Source organism: Nicotiana sylvestris, chromosome 8 (genome assembly GCF_000393655.2).
Source record: "Nicotiana sylvestris chromosome 8, ASM39365v2, whole genome shotgun sequence".
Classification (NCBI taxonomy): domain Eukaryota; kingdom Viridiplantae; phylum Streptophyta; class Magnoliopsida; order Solanales; family Solanaceae; genus Nicotiana; species Nicotiana sylvestris.
This window is the reverse complement of record NC_091064.1, coordinates 126783562-126791000: the sequence shown is the minus strand read 5'-3', so window position 1 is coordinate 126791000 and position 7439 is coordinate 126783562.

Sequence of the window (7439 nt, the reverse complement as noted above, 5' to 3'; positions counted from 1 at the left end):
AAAGAGACTAAATGTCTTATTTCTTATTAAAATCACTTCAAATCAACTCGATTACACAAGATATGGATAATGAAACATAAGGAAGCTGAAAATGGGGAAAACTGAGCGGTAACTCATGAGACGACGGGTCGGGTCGTCACATCCTCCCCAACTTAAACAAACGTTCGTCCTCGAACGAGTCAAGAAACATACCTGAAGCCTCAAACAGATGAGGATATCTGCTCCGTATCTCCCGCTCGGCCTCCCAGGTAGCCTCCTCCACGGGCCGACCTCTCCACTGCACCTTCACTGAAGCTATATCCTTTGACCTCAACTTCCGAACCTGGCGACCCAAAATAGCTATTGGCTCCATATCAAAGGTCAAATCATCATCCAACTGAACCGTGCTGTAGTCCAAAACATGAAACGGATCCCCAATATACTTCCGGAGCATAGAAACATGAAATACCGGATGCACACTCGACAAGCTAGGTGGCAAAGCAAGCTCATAAGCCACCTCCCCAATCCTCCGAAGCACCTCGAAAGGCCCAATGAACCGATGACTCAACTTGCCTTTCTTCCCAAATCTCATAACACCCTTCATGGGCGAAACCTTCAGCAAGACCTTCTCACCGACCATGTAGGACACATCTCGAACCTTCCGGTCCGCATAACTCTTCTGACGTGACTGCGCTGTACGAAGCCTCTCCTGGATCATCTTCACCTTCTCTAAGGCATCCTGAACCAAATCTGTCCCCAATAGTCTAGCCTCGCCGGGCTCAAACCAACCAACCGAAAATCTACACCGCCTCTCGTACAAAGCCTCATATGGAGCCATCTGAATACTCGACTGGTAGCTGTTGTTGTAGGCAAACTCTGCAAGTGGTAGAAACTTATCCCATGAACCTCCAAAGTCAATAACACAAGCACGCAACATGTCCTCTAATATTTGAATAGTACGCTCGGACTGCCCGTCCGTCTGAGGATGAAACGCGGTGCTCAATTCCACCTGAGTACCCAACTCTCTCTGCACGACTCTCCAAAACTGCGAAGTAAACTGAGTACCTCTATTTGAGATGATGGAAACAGGAACGCCATGCAACCGAACAATCTCCCGGATATAAATCCCTGCCAACCGCTCTGAAAAATAGGTAGTACACATAGGAATGAAATGCGCAGACTTGGTCAGCCGATCCACAATCACCCAAATAGAATCGAACTTCTTCAAAGTCCGAGGAAGTCCAACCACAAAGTCCATAGTGATTCTCTCCCACTTCCACTCGGGAATAACCATCTACTGAAACAAGCCGCCCGATCTTTGATGCTCATACTTCACCTGCTGACAGTTGAGACACCGAGCTACAAATCCCACAATATCTTTCTTCATTCTTCTCCACCAGTAGTGTTGCCTCAAATCCTGATACATCTTTGCGGCACCCGGATGAATGGAATACCGCGAGCTATGGGCCTCCTCCAGAATCAGCTCTCTAAGCCCATCCACATTGGGCACACAAATCCGGCCCTGCATCCTCAACACACCATCATCACCGACGGTCACATCTCTGGCATCATCGTGCTGGACTCTGTCCCTAAGGACAAGCAAATGCGGATCATCATACTGGCGATCTCTGATGCGATCATATAAAGAAGACCGAGAAACCACACAAGCCAACACCCGATTGGGCTCTGAAATATCCAACCTCACAAACCTATTGGCCAAGGCTTGAACATCAACTGCAAGAGGTCTCTCCCCAACTGGAATATATGCCAAACTCCCCATGCTCACTGCCTTTCGGCTCAAAGCATCAGCCACTACATTGGCCTTTCCCGGATGGTACAAAATAGTGATATCATAATCCTTAAGCAATTCCAACCATCTCCGTTGCCTCAAATTAAGGTCCTTCTGCTTGAACAAATGCTGAAGACTGCGATGATCAGTGAACACCTCACAAGATACGCCATACAAGTAATGCCTCCAAATCTTCAATGCGTGAACTATGGCAGCCAACTCCAAATCATGAACGGGGTAGTTCTTCTCATGGGGTTTCAACTGCCGAGAAGCATAAGCAATAACCCTACCCTCCTGCATCAACACACAACCAATACCAACTTTTGAAGCATCACAATACACAGTATATGAACCCGAAGCTGATGGCAAAACCAATACTAGAGCTGTGGTCAATGCTGTCTTGAGCTTCTGAAAGCTCTCCTCACACTCGTCCGACCATACGAATGGAGCACCCATTTGAGTCAACTTGGTCAAGGGTGATGCAATGGATGAAAATCCCTGAACAAACCGGCGATAATAGCCTGCTAATCCAAGAAAGCTACGAATCTCTGTGGCTGAGGACGGTCTAGGCCAACTCTGAACCGCCTCTATCTTCTTCGGATCAACCTGTATACCCTCACTAGACACCACGTGCCCCAAGAAAGCCACTGAACTGAGCCAGAACTCACACTTGGAGAATTTTGCATAAAGTTTCCCCTCCCTCAATCTCTGCAACACAACTCTCAAATGCTCCGCGTGCTCCTCCTGACTACGCGAGTACACCAGAATATCATCAATGAATACAATAACGAACGAATCCAGATAAGGCCGAAATACACTGTTCATCAAATGCATGAATGCTGCTGGGGCATTGGTTAGCCCGAAGGACATAACGAGAAACTCATAATGACCATATCTGGTCCTGAAAGCAGTCTTAAGAATATCTGAATCCCTGATCTTCAACTGGTGATATCCCGAACGGAGATCAATCTCGGAGAACACCCTCGCTCCCTGAAGCTGATCAAATAAATCATCAATGCGAGGCAAAGGATACTTGTTCTTGATCGTTACTTTGTTCAATTGCCTATAATCAATGCACATTCTCATTGTGCCATCCTTCTTCTTTACAAACAAAACCGGTGCACCCCAAGGGGACACACTAGGCTAAATGAACCCCTTATCTAGGAGTTCCTGGAGCTGTTCTTTCAATTCCTTCAACTCTGCTAGAGCCATACGATATGGCGGAATAGAAATGGGCTGAGTGTCCAGCACTAGGTCAATAAAAAAATCAATATCCCTGTCCGGTGGCACGCCCGGTAGGTCTGCAGGAAAAACATCGAGAAAATCCCTCACGACTGGGACAGAATCAAGACTAGGAGTCTCAGCTCCAACATCCCTCACCAATGCTAGATATGAAAGACAACCCTTCCCAACCATACGCTGGGCCCTCAAGAAAGAGATCACTCTACTAGGGATATAATCAGTCACACCATGCCACTCGATTCGCGGTACACCCGGTATAGACAAAGTGACTATCTTAGCATGACAGTCTAGCATAGCACGACACGGAGATAGCCAATCCATGCCCAAAATGACATCAAAATCCACCGTGCTCAATAGCAATAGATCCACTCGGGTCTCTAGACCCCCAATAGTCACCACACATGACCGGTACACACGGTCTACAACAACGGTATCGCCCACTTGGGTAGATACATGAACAGGTAAAGCAAGAAGCTCACGGGGCATACCCAAATAATGAGCAAAGTATGATGACACATAAGAAAAGGTGGAACCGGGATCAAATAATACAGAGGCATCTTTGTGGCAGACTGAAACAATACCTGTAATGACAGCATCTGAAGTAATAGCATCTGGCCTGCCAGGAAGTGCATAGAAACAGGCTTGACCGCCCCCTGATCGACCTCCCCCTCTGGGGCGACCCCTGGCTGCCTGACCTCCACCCCTAGCTGGCTGGGCGAGTGGTGAAGTAACTGGAGCAAAAGTCGAGGGCTGACATCTCTGCTGAGATGAACTAGCCATACGATGAGGACACTGCCTCCACATATGTCCAAACTCTCCACACTCATAACAACTCCTAGGTGCTGGAGAAGGGGACTGAAGGGAACCCCTCGCACCGGAGTGACCAGCTGATGCACTCGGCATAGAAGAACCCTGAGCTGACGGGGCATGAGATGAACTCTGGGCTGGAAGGGCACTGAGTGATGACTGGCCCCGCTGAGATCCATGATGACCATGACCCGAAGATGCCCCGTGATACTCTGGGCGGGCTGACTGAGCATGCCTGAAAGAACGGCCTCTACCATGTTGAAACTGGCCCCTCGAAGAAGCACCACTGTAACTGCCAGATCCTCGAGGCCTCTTGGCCTCCCTCTCCTCCCGATCCTGACGGCGAACCGTCTCAATCTCACGAGCGATATCGACCACCTCCTCGAATGTAGCACCCAACACCCTCTCTCGGGTCATAAGAATATGGAGGTGATAGTTGAGGCCATCAACAAATCTCCTGATCCTCTCACGATCTGTCGGAACCATCCAGATGGCATGACGAGCCAACTCAGAAAACCTCGACTCATACTGTGACACAGTCATATCCCCCTATCGCAACCACTCAAACTGTCTACGCAGCTCCTCTCTGCGGGACTGCGGCACATACTTCTCCAAGAAGAGAGTGGAGAACTGCTGCCAAGTAAGGGGCGCTGCTCCAACCGGCCTACGCCTCTCATACGCCTCCCACCATGTGAAGGCAGCCCCAGTAAACTGAAATGTGGTAAATGCCACACCATTAGTCTCAAGAATCCTGGCTGTACGGAGCATCCGCTGACACTTATCAAGAAAACCCTGGGCATCCTCGCCCTAGGGTACCACTAAATGACGGAGGCTGGAGTCTACCAAACCTCTCAAGATGACACTGCTCGTCATCCGGCATAACTGGCACAATAAACTCCTGAGCTGGTGCAACCGGCTGAGCTGGAGGTGCCCCCGTTGTCTGTAGTCCCTGCACTACCTGCTCAGGTGTGCGAACAGCGGGGGTCTGATTGCCTCCCCCGGCCTGTGAAGTAGCTGCTGCTGTAATGGCTGAAACTACCTGAGCCAGGCCAGTGCAAACTGACAAAATCTGTTCCAAGGCCTCCTGAAGACCCGGAACCATGATAGGCATACTGGTGCCTGGACTAGTGCTATTGGAGCATCCATAGTGGGGCCTGATCCGGAGCCGGGGCAGCCGGTGCATCAACAGGTGCTGCCCTCACTGCTCTACCTCTGCCACGTCCACGACCGTACCCACGGCCTCTGGTGGCATCAGTGGGTGGCATTGGTGGTCGTCCACCTTGTCCGGTTGCTCGCGTTCTCACCATCTGTGAGAGAATGGGATATCAGAAGTTTAGTACTCGGACCAACAAGTTCGCACGACAAGAGTTTCAAGAATATGAATTTTTTTTTCCTAAAGGTTCTGCAGCCTCTCGAGGATAAATACAGACGTCTCCGTACCGATCCGTGAGACTCTACTAAACCTGCTCATGACTCGTGAGACCTAAATAACCTAGGCTCTGATACTAACTTGTCACGACCCAATTTCCAAACCCGGTCGTGATGGCGCCTCTTGCGAAGACAAGGCCAGCCAAACCAAACAAAACACCTTTTGTAAACAGTTAAGTTTCATAAACAGTAATAACATATATTATAATCTTCATTAATTGCGGAATTTAACGAAAATAGCGGTAGAAACCATCCCGACACATCCCAAACCGGGGTGTCACAAGTCATGAGCTACTACAGAATCTGCTATAGGTCTACAAAGTACGAAATTCGATACAACAGTCTGAAGGAAACATAAATGATAGAGGATAAGAGAGACAAGGGGCTGCAGACGTCAACAGCTACCTCGTAACTCCAAATCACTGCCTAGCCTGGAAGGAATCAGCGCTCAGGAATGGACTTTGCGATGCCTGAATCTGCACACATGGTGCAGAGAGTAATGTGAGTACTCCGACTCAGTGAGTAATAATTACAAATAATGGCTGAAAGTATGAAAACACATAAAGGCACAAAGCAATTCCATATCGAGTAGTAAAAATCACTTAAAGCAGCAAGTCAGTGAAGAAATCAAATGGTATTCCTTTTGAAAACAAGTAAAACATGTGATTTAATAGGTAAATAACAAGTAAAAAAAAAATCCGCCCCTCGGGCACAGTATCAATCGCTCGACATAGGATCAACCCCTCGGGCTCCCTCTCAGTATAGTATCAGCCCCATCAGACTACCTCACAATCACTCAGCATAATGGTCAGCCATTGTTACCTGACCCAATTGCATCATACAGTGTCATTGTTACCACTGTTTCACATCACATGGGTACCCGCGCTCACTGTGGGTGTGCATACTCCGGAGGGGCCCCTTACGGCCCAAGCGCTATATCAAGCCACCTCGTGGCATTATCACTCAGCATATCCTCACATCAGCATATAACGTATCTCAGGCCCTCGGCCTCATGTCTCTCAATATATCCTCACATATGGCCCTCGGCCTCACTCAGTCCGAAACTCATCACAAGCCCCTCGGGCATTAGTAAAACAGTAGTTCTCAGCCAAAACATCATTTAGAAATATCATTTAAGTTTCAAGTCTGAGTAAAAGTGGCCGAGTTTGTAAAACGGTAGATATAAACAGGACTGAGTTCAAGTAATAAGTCAAACAATGAGGAAACAATGATAAAAAAAATCCCCGAAGGGTTCAATTAGCTGGCACGAATCCCAAATACCCAATCGAAAACAATCGAAAAATATCAAGAATCTCGAAATTAGCAAAACCCGAGCCCCGGGCCCACATCTTGGAATCGGGTAAAATTTACATTTTTAGAATCCTCATGCCCTCACGAGTCTAACCATACCAAAATTATCCAATTCCGATACCATTTGGTCGTTCAAATCATCATTTTACATTTTTGAAAGGTTTCACAATTTTCTTCCCAAATTCCATCTCAAATCACGAATTAAATGATGAATTCAGTGATAGATTCATGTATTCTAGCCATATCTGAGTTAAAATCACTTACCCCGATGAGTTCCTTGAAAAACCTTCGAAAAATCACCAAAATCCGAGCTCTCTAGGTCAAAACATTAAATAAAACTCAAAACCTCGTATTTATATAGTACCCTTTGGATTCCGACATCGTTGACCGCATACAAATGACCGCGGTCCGCGCAAAATCAGCGGGGTCCGCTCAAAAATGACTGCGGCCGCGCAACTTTTTGACTGCAGTGACAGACTTCAGTATTTTGGCCATACCTTTTGCTACAAGTATCTAAATTGCGATATCTTTACCTTTCTGGAAACTAGACACAAAGGGATACAACTTTCGTTTTTAAATCACCTCAAAATTCCTTGTGGATCAAAAGCTATGAGCTTCCGAAGTAGAACCAGCAACCTGCAGTCTTCAGTGACCGCGGCCGCGGCCATTTTGACGCGGTCAGCGCTGGTCAGCGCGCCCAGCGCGAAAAGGAGCACGGTCCGCGCCACAACTGCTGCTCCCTCCATTTTTCTAAGTTCCGGGGTGTCCGTACTCGCTCAAAACTCACCCGAAACATACCCGAGGTCCCCGGGACCTCAACCAAAAGTACTAACGCACCCTAAACATTATTCAATCTCGTTCCAATCATCAAAACACCTCGACT